A 16,203-nucleotide genomic window follows, 5' to 3' on the forward strand; every position below is an offset into this window, starting at 1 on the left:
AAATCCCAAGCAAAGCACCTATGTGTCACCATCCACATAAGAGTGACCTGCTGACACGTCAGGCATAAAAGGTTGATCTACCTTTTCCTTCCCTTTACGTGACACATGTGTACCTGCACCTGTAGCATCACGATGTGCATCACGAGGTGATGCATCAGACCTCAGCCTACCTGACCATGGACTAACAATGGATCCACTGCTCGAGGACTCTCTCGGTCCACTCAAGACCTGTGACTGTTGCTGTACCTGTGGAACAACATCTGCACTTCTAACATCTGCATCTTCGTCTATCTTTGATGGTGCATACTAGCTACTCATTTCATCAAAGACCACATCTCTGCTCACTCGCATCTCACGAGTCGTAGGGTTATAACATCTATAACCTTTTTGCTCCAAGGAATACCCAATGAAGATGCATTTTTCAGCCTTTGGATCCAACTTTGTTCTCACTTCATCAGGTACATGCACATATGCAGCACAGCCAAACACTTTCAAGTGTGCAACATTCGGTTTTGTACCTGTAAACTTTTGTTCAGGCGTCATGCCATGAACAGCTGCAGCAGTGGGAGTCCTGTTCATAATATAAACAGCAGTTGATACTGCTTCAGCCCAAAAATAATGAGGCATGTTCTTCTCATTCATCAATGCACGAGCAACTTTTGCAATGTGCCGATTCTTTCTTTCTGCAACACCATTTTGTTGCGGAGTGTACCTACATGTGAACTGCCTCTTGATTCCCTGCTCTCTCAAGAAATCTGTAAACTCATTGGAGAAATATTCTCCCTCACCATCTGACCTTAGGCATTTTATCTGCATGCCTTTCTCCTTTTCAACCATTGCTTTAAATTTCTGAAAGTGAGAGAACACCTCACTTTTCTCCTTCATAGAGTAGACCCACACTTTCCTAGTGTGGTCATCAATGAAGGTCACATAAAACTTGCAACCAGAAATAGTTGTAGTTTTGGCTGGTCCCCATACATCAGAATGTATAACATCTAATGGTCTAATACTCACATGCTTGTCATGTGGAAAAGCATGTTTAGACTGCTTACCAAGCTGGCATGCTTCACACACCTTATGCATACCATCAACTTTAAAGTTGGGCAAACCATCCACAAGATTTTTCATCTGCATAGACTTCAACCGCTGCACATTCACATGTCCAATGCGCTTATGCCAAATGTCAATATCTGCAATGACACCTGTACCATGCGCAAACATTGCAGCCTTCACCTGAGGCATACTGACATCCAAGGTAAACATTCTTCCATTTCTGTTACCCTTTGCAACCAAGCGGCATTGATCCTTGAAGTCTTCAACAAAACAGCCTTGAGGATTAAACCTCACTTGCAGACCCTGCTCAACCATCTGCCCAACTAAGACCAAGTTCTTTGTTATGTTTGGGATATGAAGTACATCTGCAAGATACTTCATTTTGCCATCCTGCATAGATAATGGCACTTTCCCAACATGCACAACAGGGTGCGCACTATCATCTCCTGTTTCCACATACCCTGGTTTCTGCAATTTCTGCATATCTCAAAACCACTCACCATGACTTGTCATATGGTTAGATGCTCCGGAATCTACATACCACACATCACTAGGTTGTAATACATCCCCTGTCATGGAGCTAAGCATGTGCTGCATCACAAATAGCTGCTCACTTCTATCTTCAGCCTATTTGCTTGAAGATGCATAGTTGCCCTGCTGCAACTTTCCACTCTTTATGTCATTCTGTTTCTTGTAGCAGCTCCTTGCCATATGTCCTGGCTTCCCACAATAATAGCATTCCATGTTGCTATCTGTTTGTTGGTTTCTTTGCCATCCTCCACGGCCTCTCTGGCTCCCCCTGCCTCGAGACTGACCTCTTCCACCTGTATTGCTGGACTGATTTTTCGATTGTTGTTGTTGATTTCGGTTTCCAAACCGACCACCTCGTCCTCCTCTAGATGATGATCTACCTCGACGAGTAGAAGGCCTGCTTCTGCACATTGCTGGAAGTCACCTTGCTCCCAACATTCATCTCCTCTGTAATCAACAGAGATATAAGATCCTGGAAGTTCGAAAAATTTTCTCGAGTTCGGATAGATGTCCGAAACTGGTCGTACTCCTTACTTATACCATTTAATGTGACTGAGACCAAGTCATCATCCTCCAGAGGTGATCCAATAGATGCAAGGGCATCTGCAAGCCCTTTTACTTTCAATGAGTAATCATTGATCGATAGCTGCATCTTCTTTACATTATGCAGCTCTTGTTTCAACAACTGCATTTTCCTTACCTTGGTGTTCGTGCTATATAGCTTAACCAAGGTATCCCAGGCATCCTTTGGTGTCGCTGCATCTTGTATGTGTCCAATCATTGCATCTGTGACACTTATTGATAGCCAATACATCACTTTACTGGCTCTTTCATGCCATGCCTTAAAGGCTTGCACCTGTTGAGGAGTGGGATTCTCTTCCGGAAGTTCCGGTTCTTTCTCATCTCCTGAGATAAACTCCCAGTAGCCTTTTCCATTAAGGAAGTTTGTCATCCTGAACTTCCATGCCTGGAAGTTATTCTTGTCCAGCTTCTCATTTACAATAGATGATAAGGTGTCTGACATTATCACCTGCCCTTTTGTTGAGTGTAACCTGAAAATCTGCAAACTGCAGACTGCAATGAGCTCCCTATAGCGGTACTTGTGCGAACTTCTTTATTTCACAAATACATAAACCTGCAACACATACGCAGGCTCCCCAAATCTCTGTAGGCACTTCACTTACTTCGGAAAACTGCACAACCAGTGCGAAATGTGCACAGAAACACTGCGCAACCCAAAACAGTCAATTTCGACTGTTCTGCAGACTATCTGCAGAAATCTTGCAGGTCAAAAACGGAGCCCGAGACGTGCCCGAAATGCAAATCTGGCCGCAAATTTCTCTGTCAATATATTGACAACACACTATAGGGTGTTCTTCCTTCTCCCAGAAGGATAACCCAATCTGACAAAGATAGACCTGCTGCGCTGTGCCTACTGCTTGCTGCCCTTGCCTGGCAGCTACCTGCAAAGATTACTTCGAAATGAAAGGGGAGGAGATGGATTTTACCCTTACCCATGTACCGCTTCCTTTGCTTGCCTCTTGAGCTCTCTTCACCACGAACCAAGCTCTGATACCATGAGAAGAATGTGGGGGAGAGGGAGAGCTTCAAGACCTTGCTTTCTTTCTTACTCACACACACAACACAAGAGTAGGCAAGCACACACAAGAGAGAGGGATGGCTGAATTTTCTTCTATCTTCTTCTTCACTCAACAATGCATAATGCCCTAAAAGATAAGAGTACACACTATAATGTAAGGTACTCCACTACTAACATACAAAGGTCGGTATAGTGTGAATCCGACTATATGAGCTGGCGCTATAACTATGCCAATGCTCTACTAGCTGTCACCCATGATGTAGTCTACTGGTGTATATCATAACTATGTCAATGCTCTACTAGCTGTCACCCATGATGTAGTCTACTGGCGTATATCATAACCATAATGTTTACTAACCACGCCAGTGACATAAGTGCGGAACCGTCACCCAGGTTGTCCATCAATGTCCGCACATGTGGAGCTCGATATCTCAACAATCTTGGTGGTACCTATGTACGATACTCCACTCAGAACATCGGCCATCGAGTGCCATCCTATCACACCTTACCATCTGACCATCTTTGGCATCTAGGCGGACCAATGAGATGGAGAGTCTTTACATATCAAGGCCATGACACTCTAAAAACATTATGGCCAGGGGGTTGAGGCTGGTCATGAGCATGGCTAGAGGGTTGAATCGGGTGGGAAAAGTAGGTATTGGGGATTGAACCCCTACACTTGAGGCCCCAGTCAAGTGCATTACCACTACACCAATGTAGTGCTTGTGATGGGGACTTTATAAATTTATTCTATTAGACCAGGTGCCCGACCAACTATGTTTCCCTAGTTGGCCATCGGTCACAGTCAAGTGTAACAGGGGCCTTAGGTTAATGACCATTTCTAGCTCTTCAACATGTGGCAAGCCAGGCTCCATCTCCTCTCACCACATTCTCTTCCCTCATGTGCTTTGTCTCTCTGATCATGTTGCCTCTTGGGTTGCCACCCCTAGGCTCCTCCTTTCATTACTACCTCTACACAGGACCACCAGTCGTTGCGTCACCCCCTTGCCCTCCCTCACCCTTTTCTCTTTGCTAGCTATACATTTGACCTTAAGGGAGGTCATCTCTTGGTATTAAAAAATGCTTTCCCATCTATTTCTTCCATGCTATAGAAAACATGGAGGTTTTTTTTTTCACTCTCTCTTTCCTTGACTTTAATAAGAGAATGGATGAGACATGTAGAGAGAGAGAGAGAGAGAGAGAGAGAGGTGGTGGTGGTTGGCAGAAGTTGGGGTGGGTGGTGGAGGGAAGCAGCTACCAATGGAGGGCTAGAGAGAGAACATCAATTTTGAAGAGAGGGTTTGACAAAAGCAGCTCCCTTCACAAAACTCCCTCAATGCCTAGCCCCCTATAAAGAACTATGACAACATAAGTTCTGATAGTTCTACTTCAAATTCCCCATCTCAAATTAATGAAAAATATTTTTAGCTTTTACAAAAATTGTGTTTAATTTTGATATTGTGTTCTTTAAAAATAAGTATATGCCAATTTTTAACATGAGAATTATGATTATACGTCACTTACTAAAAGTGTAAGTATAAATATAAGTATAAGTACAAATATAACTAGAATATAAATATAAGCATAAATACAAATATAACTAGAATACAAATATAAGCATTTAAGTATAAATATAACTAGAATATAAGCATAGGTATAAATAGAATATAAATATAAGCATAGGTATAAATATAAAAGTGTAAATATAACTAGAATAGAACTCCATGAAGAGCAGAGATAGTCATAAGAAAGTCATCAAAAAGAGCTCTTACACATGTCTCGGATGTCCTCAAAACCTCTATCCTTACCTCATATGTAGATCATATCCCAATCAATATAATTGAATGAGACATTGCTTTTGCAATATAAATCTTATCATTGACATTAAGGTGGAGTTTTAGAATGATGACCCTACCACTAATATCCCATCCTTGACATACCCAGATTAGGAAGCTAGTAGGGATAGTTCTAGACCCTCATGTAGAGGGTGGGAAAAGTCTCTAACTAGAACTAATAGGCATCCCTTAGAACCTCCACCCTCATGGCCCACTACAAGTTTGCATCTTTGATTCCCATCTCATAGAGGGTGAGGAGTATGTGCTCTTGCAAAATGTCTTGGAGCTCTTTGACATGAGGGAAGATGAGTTTTTTTACATGCTTGTTTGAGATGCAAGCGATGATTTCATTGAGTTTGACATATAGGATACTCAACTTGATGTCATGAAAGCCATTATTTATGATGGCTCCATCTTGGGCAATGTAGAATCAATCATCATCAGAGTGCAAGAATCTATTGCAAGAGCTACTCTCGAGTGTTGCTCTCCAGTACAAGATCTTGGATGTAGAGTTATTCACACCTCAACTACAATATAAGATACTAGTGGTGGTGGGGATGACCTATTCTAGGTAGTAGCCTTAAGGCACCATTGGTGTGGATAAGGATTAGAATGAAGCCAAGGATATAAATTTGTGGTATTTTTTCATACAATTGTTTTTATGAAGAGAATCAATCCAAACTTGATTAGAGGTGCCATATAAATTCTAGGGTAGATTAAAGGTGCCATATAAATTCTAGGGTAGATTAGAGCTCTACAAACACCCCAACCAAAGGCCTAAGTGGGGGACCTTGAATATACAAATTCAAGGCCCCACATGTGCACCTTCATTTAGGGTGCTTATAGGCCTCTAATCTAACCCAAAATTGTATGGGGCCTCTACAATCTAGAGAGCTTGCACATCAAGTTTGGTTTGATTTCAAAAAAAAAGAAATTACATGTGAAAATCTTTTAATTATTTAAGTAGGAAGAGGCCTAGGAAACAATAGAGGGTATTTATTTAAATTTTGTACTTCATCTCCCTTAAATATAAATTAAGTTTACCATTGTTAATTATTGGCTTGTGTGCCACTTATGTCTTGATGATGTAACAATCACCATTTCATGTAATGATACTTCATTTTCTAGCCAAGGAAAGGGGTCCATGATCTTGCCAATGGCACATGAAGGTTGGGGAATATTGAGCTTTACTATAGAGACCTATTTTAATTGTGAATATGCAAGGATTGTTCTCACATATGCATGCAATTGTACTTACATATTTTTCTATATTTATCTTATAATATATCTTGTACCTTGATGAGTTCTCCTTCTCTAGCCATTCTGGTAGATCAAAAAGTCAAGGAAGAGTTTATGACTCATGCTTGAAGGAGTACATCATTGAAATGGTGATGGCATCATTATATTTCACAAGACATGCTCTATGATTGACCCTGCTGATTTTTTGAAGCTGAAGACATTGTCAAAGGTCACATAAACTTTAGCTTGGATTGTGTTTGTGTGACACTCCAAGTTATCATATCTCTTCTTATGAGACAATAGCAATTGGTCACATCCTTGAGATACATGATCCCTATGAGACAATAACAGTTGGTCACATCCTTGAGATACATGATCCCTATGCGATTCAAAAGGAGCTTCAGGGGAGACATTATGGTCATACCTTGGCTGGATTTTTATGATGAGCATATTATTTTTATAACTGTTTATTAAACATTATGTCTATATGCATGAACTTTAGCTTGGATTATTGTGCTTGTGTGACACTCTTATGATAGCAGTTGGTCATATCCTTGAGACACATTTTTATGATGAGCATATTATTTTTATGACTATTCATTAAACATTATGGTCATAACTTGGCTGGATTTTTATGACAAGCATGTTATTTTGAGTTTGCCATACTATCTTAATACTCACACAAGTAAAGAGAGTGAAGTAAAGTATAACTACCCTCTTTAATGTTCATCTTCAAGTGAAGTATGACTACCCTCTGCATGTTCATCTTGTCCAAATCAATTTCTATGTGATGCCTAGTTTTGCTTGAACACGATCTGCTTTGTGCGCATCTTTTTAAAATGCATGAAAACATTACAATCAACACTTCTTGGACCCTAAAATTCATACCTTCACATGAAGACCCTAAACTTCTACATGTTCTTAAAAAAAACAAAATCACAAAATCAAAATCACCACCTAGAAAACAAAACATGGCATTGCCCTAAGTACACTGTAAATTTTAGAAACCCATTCGATGCCGTAAAATGAAAAATCTCAAAATATGTTGTAAATCACAGAGTTGAACCATGCCGTTGTGTGGCTTTTTTGATGATGGTGATTTACATAGTTTGAGTTTGGGTGTGGCATCAGAGAGTGGTTACCAGGGACTGGTAAAATCTCAGGTCTCGTGTATATATGCTTTGGTTCAGGTTTCTTTAATGCTAGTAGTCAATAAATGTGGTTCACATTGGTAGCATGGATTTGGTGATGTTGATACAAGGGCATGTATGGTACTTCGTATACATGGATGTGGCCTAGTTTTCATTATATTTGATGCCACTAGATGATGTATTGGGTGTTGAAACATTGGGTGCTTTAGTCATTAAACATGCATTGTGATGTTGATGATGAAGAAGATGCTATTATTAGTGAGTTTATGAAGAGAATTATTGATAATGACTTGCTTGGACCAATTTTTGATTAGCTGATAGGGGACTCATATGGAATTATGTAAAAATATTGTGAGCCCTTTGGCTTCTGTTATTACAGGTAGAGAAACACAGATCAACATGAGAGATAAAAAGAGATTCAATTACAAAAACCAACAAGATACGATAAGTTTTGAGGATCATTGCAAATTCATGGTAGTGCTAGGTAAAGTCTGTTATTTCTTGCAACAATTAGAAGGGTAATTGCAACAGGGAAAGCTAAGTGCAGGTAGTTTAGATCTGAGTCTCACATGGTAAGAGAAAGAGTTTATTTTAGTTGTAATGCATTATGATGCCTTCAAATTTCAAAAAAATCTTCATCAAATCAAGGTCTAGCACATCATAGAAAGTGGTTTATACATCATGGTTTTACTCTTGAGATTACAAAATATTACTATGTAAATAGGTACCTAATGTTGTGCAGGCCATACTTGTTGGAGAGCTTAATAAATGTTCAGTAGTACTAATGCCATCTCTGCCACATGCATGAAAAATAGCTCAAAGATGATAAGTGGGAGGAACATCCTACTTCATTCTAAATTGATAGGTGTGCTCTTGATGTTTAGGATGCAAGTTACAAAGTAAGCATCAACTTCACAAATGACCGTAAGAGTGTTAGCTATTTGATTCTCGAAAAGGTTTTGGGAATTGTGTGATTCAAGAGTTGGCATATGTGAAAATAAGAAGCTCATGTTTAACTTGGTGTTGAAGCATTGAATGCTCATATGTTCATCGTTATGTTACTGATGTACATATGGATGTGAGATGTCATAAGGAATGTGAAGTAGAACATTGTTTTGGTAGTTTTCAATGGGTTTGTGTGTTGAGATATTGAGCTCCACATGTGCAAACATTGATGGACAACCTGGGTGATGGTTTTGCACTTATGTGACTGGCGTGGTTAGTAAACATTATGGCTATGATATACACTAGTGGACTACATCATGGGTGTGAACCTGACTATATGAGGGTGTATTGGCTATCAATAAGTGTGAACCTGCCAGTAAAGTGATGTATTGGCTATCAATAAGTGTCATAGAGATGCAATGATTGGACACATACATGATGCAGTGACACCAAAGGATGACTAGGATACCTTGATTTAGCTATACAACACATACACCAAGGCAAGAAAAATGCGATTGAAACAAGAGCTGCACAATGTAAAGAAGATGCAACTATTCAATGATTACTCATTAAAAGTAAAAGGGATTGCAGATGCCCTAGCATCTATTGGATCACTTGTGGAGGATGATGACTTTGTCTCAGTCACATTAAATGGTCTAAGTAAGGAATATGACCAGTTTTGGACATCTATCCAAACTCGAGAAAATTTCCAAACTTCCAGGATATTATATCTCTGTTAATTACAGAGGAGATCAATGTTGGGAGTAAGATGACTTCCAATAATGTGCAGGAGCAAGCCTTCTACTACTCGGATATAGGTAGAGGCAGAGGTAGATCGTCATATAGAGGAGGACAAGGTGGTTGGTTTGGAAACTGAAATCAACAACAACAGACAAAAAATCAATCCAACAATATAGGTGGAAGAGTCCAGTCTCGAGGCAGGGGGAGCCAAAGAGGCCGTTGAGGATGGCAAAGGAACCAACAAATAAATAACAACATGGAATGCTGTTATTATGGAAAACTAGGACATATGGCAAGGAGCTACTATAAGAAAAAGAATGACATAAAGAGTGAAAAGTTACAGTAGGGCAACTATGCATCTTCAAGCAAACAGGTTGAAGATAGAGGAGCTATTTGTGATATAGCACATGCTTAGCTCCATGACAAGGGATGTATCACAACCTAGTGATGTGTGGTATGTAGGTTTCGGAGAATCTAACCATATGACCAGTCATGGTGAGTGGTTTCGAGATATGCGAAAATTGTAAAAACTAGGGTATGTGGAAACCGGAGATGATAGTGCGCATCCTATTACGCATGTTGGGAAAGTGCCATTATCTATGCAGGATGGCAAAATGAAGTACCTTATAGATGTACTTCATGTCCCAAACATAACGAAGAACTTGGTCTCAGTTGGGCAAATGGTTGAGCAAGGTCTGCAAGTGAGGTTTAATCCTCAAGGCTGTTTTGTTGAAGACTTCAAGAATCAATGTCGCTTGGTTGTAAAGGGCAACAAAAATGGAAGAATGTTTACCTTGGATGTCAACATGCCTCAAGTGAAGGCTGCAATGTTTGCACATGGGACAGGTGTCATTGCAAATATTAACATTTGGCATAAGTGCATTGGACATGTGAATGTGAAGCGGTTGAATTCTATGCACACTAAAAATCTTGTGGATTGTTTGCCCAACTTTAAGGTTGATGGTATGCATAAGGTGTGTGAAGCATGCGAGTAGTTCAAACATGCTTTTCCACATGACAAGCATGTGAGTATGAGACCATTAGATGTTATACATTCTGATGTATGGGGACCGGCCCAGTAATGCAACTATTTTTGGCTGCAGGTTTTATGTGACTTTCATTGATGACCACAATAGGAAAGTGTGGGTCTACTTTATGAAAGAGAAAAGTGAGGTGTTCTCTCACTATCAAAAATTTAAAGCAATGGTTGAAAAGGAGAAAGGCATGTAGATTAAATGCCTAATATCAGATGGTGGGGGAGAATATTTCTCCAATGAGTTTATAGATTTCTTGAGAGAGCAGGGAATCAAGAGGCAATTCACATGCACGTACACTTCACAACAAAATGGTGTTGCAAAAAGGAAGAATCGGCACATTACAGAAGTTGCTCATGCCTTGGTGAATGAGAAGAGCATGCCTCATTATTTTTGGGCTGAAGCAATATTAACTACTCTTTATATTATGAACAGGACCCCCACTGCAGCAGCTGTTCATGGCATGATGCCTGAATAAAAAGTTTATAGGTACAAAACTAAATGTTGCACACTTAAAAGTGTGGCTGTATTGCATATGTGCATGTACCTAATGAAGTGAGGACAAAGTTGGATCCAAAGCCTGAAAAATGCATCTTCATTGGGTATTCCTTAGAGCAAAAAGGTTATAGATGCTGCTATAACCCTATGACTTGTGAGATGTGAGTGAGTAGAGATGCAATCTTTGATGAGATGAGTAACTAGTATGCACCAACAAAGATAGACAAAGATGCAGATGTTAGAAGTGCAAATGTTGTTTTATGGGTACAGCAACAGTCATAGGTCTTGAGTGGATCAAGAGAGTCCTCGAGCAGTGGATCCATTGTTAGTCCATGGTTAGGCAGGAGGCTGAGGTCTGATACATCACCTCATGATGCACATTGTGATGTTATAGGTGCACATATACATGTGTCACGTAAAGGGAAGGAAAAGGTAGACCAATTTTTTATGCCTAACATGTCAGCAAGTCACTCTTATGTGGATGGTGACTCTAGTGGCTCAGAGCAAAGCCTTGATGAGGAGTTGGGGATTCCAACTATGTGTAATAAAGTAGGAACTTTATTCAATAGGGTTAATAATGGGACAAGTCCATGTATAAAAGAGGGGACTTGGACCATGGTTGTAACTTTTGATGATCATTTTTAGAAATGGAAACTTATGTTTCTTGGAGCTCATGGCTTCTCTCTTGGCTTGTGGAAGGCTATTTCCATTCTCTTGGTGAGAGACTAAATACACTTAGGCATCATGTTTACATGGTGATTACTCATATTTTTCATGCATTACATCCCTTCATTCCAATTGGTATCAGAGCTCTTGATTTTGATCATGGGCATGCATGGGTTGTTGGGAAAATTTGCTTGAAAATTTGAGTTTCTTTCTTTTTTTTTTCTCTCATTTTCTTGTAATCCTTGAGTGATTCTTGACAAATCTTCTCTAATCTTGCTTAATCTCATGGAGATGGTGAGCATTTCATGGAAATTGCTTGAATTTTGAGTGATTTTGGCCAATTTTGCCAATTTTGGACCAAATTTTGGGCCTCTGGACCAAAAATTTGGGGCAGTCGGGCCAAAACTTAGGGCAAGTGACTAATTGCAATTAACTTTTCTGCTAATCACGTTTAGTAATCATCTTCTTCTTCCTCAAGCTTTCCATAGCCATGGGATGCTCTTCCTTTACCCGTTTTGATGCCAAACCTTAGGGTTTTTGTAGAGCTTCTTGAGATCTTTCATTTGAGCCTCTTTCTTGCAAATTTTTTCTCAAGATTTGGGCGCTTGTGAACCTTTCTCCATGGCTGAAAGTTGAGCTTTCATTGCCTAGTTCTACTCAACATAGATGGCTGCAAGCATCATATTATGGTGATTTCTTCTCTCAATGAGCATGGAGACTAGCAATGGGGCTGAATTTTCACTTCCACGTTGAATTTTGGGGCTGATTTTCGCTGATTTTCGTCGCCTCTTCCATGCCTCCTCCAAGCTATGAAGCTTAGCCACAAGCTTCATGAAGGATTGCTAAGTGTTTTAGCCCTTTTTGGTGAGATTTTGGGGAGCATTTCATGGCCAATGGAGAGGGAGAAATGGTGTTCTTTGGCTGCAAATCAGGGAGCAAAAAGAGGCTACGTTTTTCTTCAACAAGAGGCTTCTTCAACATTTTCTACCATTGAAGCTTTCCGGATGACATTGGTGAGTGGTTTGATCAATTTCTTGCAAGTTTGAAGCATTTGGTGGAGCTTGGGAATGGATTAGGGTTGGACACATTCAAACTCCCCTAATTTTCAGAAATTAACCATTAAAGCTTGACCATTCACATGCCAATATTGCTTCTCCATGCATTATTGATGGCAATGGTGAAAGGAATTGATTCCACATGAGCTTGGCCAATTCATAGATCACATTTTGGGGGATTTTCTTCATTATGTCTCATTTGGCATGCCATTGATGGAATAGCAAGCTTATGCAATGTTTTTGGAGTCCCTCATGCTCATCTTGATGCCATATGGACACTATGGATGCTATACATAGCCATGCCAATGCTATGTTTTACACATGGGCATAAGAGAGCATAAGTTTTGGAAGAATGCATTTGTCAATATGATGTGAAAGGGATTGTTGGAATGCAATTGCAAATGCCTTGATTGTGGTTAACAAATGCTTATGCAAATGCCATGGTGAGGGCATTGTGAATTGTTGGTTTGTGTTGGAGCTTTTGGATGATGGATTGAGGCATGAGTCCATGCTTTATTGATGAGTTCTAAATTGTAAAAGGGCATGAGTCATGCTCAATACTTGTAAGCCAACAAACTTGTTCTATCATTTGATATTATCCACATCATTTTGTACCTACACTCACCATTGCTACCACTTCAAGTTTCTATAGAATCTAGCAATGTGTGAAAGTACCTTGGCATTGGTTGGAGAGGCCAAGGGGAGAATGGCTTGAACTCTTTGTGCCGTGATTGCTTGGTAAAGCGGTACAAAGGGGGATTAGGTACACCGGTGTGAAGAAATGGCCTCAACCTTCACCTTGGAGGAAAACTCGGTGAAGGGGTGAGAAGAGCTTGGCCGGGAGATCGGCAAGCTTCAACGCGCGTCCTCAACAATCCTCACCATCGACTTTGTGGATGCATTTGGGCAATGGGGCCCCTTTTCTGTCATATTGTGTGGATATTGCAAATGCTTTGATGGACAAAGAGTGCATATGATCTTTCATGACATTGTGGGATACAAAGAGTATTGCATTGTGATTTGAGAAGTTGCATTTTCATTTGAGATTTGGTTCCAATTACAAAGGAGACTCTGGCGGAATTTTTCCAACAAGGGAGCCAAACAAGCTTATTGATTGGAGATTTACCCCATGGATACACTTGAAGAGTTATTCACAACTACCAAGGGGAGAAACACCAATCATTTGTAGCCGGATTGAGCTTTGGGACCGAATTTTGGGAATTTCTGGGATTTTACAAAACCCTAATTCAGTCCTAGGGTTTTTGGGATTAGGTCCGAGTGATTAAACGACTCTATTCTACTCCTTGAGAGTTTTCAAATGAGCCATAGAACCCCTTAATCGGATATCACAATCTCGGTCAAAGTAGTCATATTGACTTTCTGGTCAAAGTCAAACAGAATATACTTCCACTTTGACTGAATCAAAATGCTTTTAGGGGTAGGTTCTATCTTCCGTTAGCTTTCTATAGAGCCGTCAAAATTCTAATTCCGACATATATTTTGCATTTTAGAGCCAAATTACTACTTTCAGCTGTCCCGCACAAACCCTAAAACAGAGAGTACTTGCCCACACCTAATTCTTACTGTGTTCATTTGGGAGGATAGTAGACACCAATACCTACCCATAGAACCTTCTTTTGTCCAATTCCGACATCATTTGGGCATTCTACCAACATCTTGCATTTCTTCACTATGCCGAAGGGAAGACCACGCAAGGGTGGGGATGTTGTGCAAGAAATGATCATTGGTGATGAGGACATGGAAGGTAATATGGATGCAAGGGATGCATTCATCAATGAAGACAATGGGGGAAATGTACATAATCAAATTTCTCAAGGGACACAAGCGGCGGTTAACCATGACACCCTCATGCAAATGCTTGTACAACGGTTGGAGACCTTAGACTCCAAGCTTGATTCTCATTTTGAAACATTATCCTCCCGGATTGGTGTGATGGAGGACAAGTTTGGGAAGTCTCAAGCACAAGAAAAGCATGGGAATTATGGTGACTATGAGCAAAGAAAAGGCAAGGGCATCTTGAATGAGGATTCTATGAAGGCCGTACAAGAGGATCCATTGGGAGCATCCACTCGGGGATTCATGGCGGATGCACGGAGACCTCTTGTCAAGGACATGTTTCCTCCTTCTTTTCATTCGGGTTTGTCTCACCTCAATGCATTAAAGGGTCCTACCTTTTCTAGGGCAATGCATTCAAGGGAAGAGGATGAGGTGTTTGTGAATGATGAGGAGATTGCACTCGATTGGAATCAAATGTCCTTTGCCCAAAGACAAAGGGATGCTCACGAGAAGTGGATGGAATTGTCGAATATCATCAAGAGGGATTACAAAGACTTTGCACAATTTATGGAGTCATACTCGAAGATGCAAAGATTCAAGCCCTCTACCCAACATGATAACCCATCCCACATATCTTCCAAGGATGTCAAAGACAAAATCTCACTATCAAAGTTCAAAGGTGACGGGTCATCTCCGCAAGAGTTGGAGGAGTGGGCTACCAAGCTTGACACCTATTTCCAACTTTACCCAAAAAGTGAGCGTGATATGGTACAATTTTCCTCCTTACATCTTGAAGATTATGCTCATCAATGGTGGAGGCACTTGGTCAAACAAGGGAACACGCCATCAACTTGGGAAGGATTGAAGCGGGAGATGAACTTGGCCTTCATTTCACCCTTTTAGTGCTCGACTGATACCATGAAGAATGGTATGAGCTTTCTCAAAAGGGGATGATGGTGAGAGGTTACATCAAGAGATTTTTGAAGCTTTCAATGTACGTGGAAGGCTTGAGTGAAGACATGAAGATGAAAAAGTTTGTGCATGGGCTTGAACACTTCATCAAGTCGGCTCAAAGGCCTAGCTCTCTCAAAGAAGCTATGAGGTTAGCCGAACTCTATGAGCCAAAGTACAAGAGGTCTCAGCCCATGACCTTCACCAAAGACACACTCAAACCAACCACTACTTCTTACAATTTTGGGAAAGGTCCTACCTCTACATTACCATCCTCTAATCCAAGAACTCCTACATCATTTGGGGGTGGACAGCCAAAGAATGGGATACATCAATTTGATGCCAAAAAGAGTAGTGACTTCATGAAGAAGAAGCCCTTTCAACCCTTCAAGAAGACTCAAAGAATGGATGATCCAAAGATTGAGGAGTTGAGAAGCAAAGGGCTATGTTTCAAGTGCAAAGAGAGGTGGTCACCTGGGCATGTGTGCAAATCAAAGAAGATTGTGGCCACTATGATCCTCATGGATGAGGAAGAGAACAAGGATGACTCTCATGACATTGAGGAATGGGAGGATTGCAATGAAGAAGCACATGAGGAGTCACTTGAAGACCATTCTTTCATCACGGAGGATGGTGAGTTTCCATTTGATCCGGGAGGTGGAGTTAAGGAAAGCCTTGTGGATGGAGACATGCCTACCAATGCAGAAATTTCAGCTTGCATATGCTCTATCTCACAAGAGTTGTTGGCGGGTTGCAAGAACCCAAGCACACTAAGGTTGGTGGGGACCATCAATGGGAGGGTTGCACATATTCTTGTGGATTCCGGGAGCACTCATAGCTTCATCAACTCTAAATCCATCAACTCTCTCAAACTCAACACAAAGAAGTATACATGCTGTAATTTCTGGACAGCTTTGGGAAGGTCTACTATTGGGCCTATTTTTCTACTCCAACAAGCTTCATGGCGTATCCTAATGAAAGATTATGATGTGGGCTACATATGGCTGAGTGTACATATCATTTTCAGCCCAATATATGGAGTGTAAATGAAGGATTTTCAAGGGTCTTCATCGACTAGAAGGGCTGTCATAACAGTCCCACTCATAC

Source organism: Cibotium barometz, chromosome 25 (genome assembly GCF_041138505.1).
Source record: "Cibotium barometz isolate CiBa-2024 chromosome 25, ASM4113850v1, whole genome shotgun sequence".
In the NCBI taxonomy this organism is placed as follows: Eukaryota; Viridiplantae; Streptophyta; class Polypodiopsida; order Cyatheales; family Cibotiaceae; genus Cibotium; species Cibotium barometz.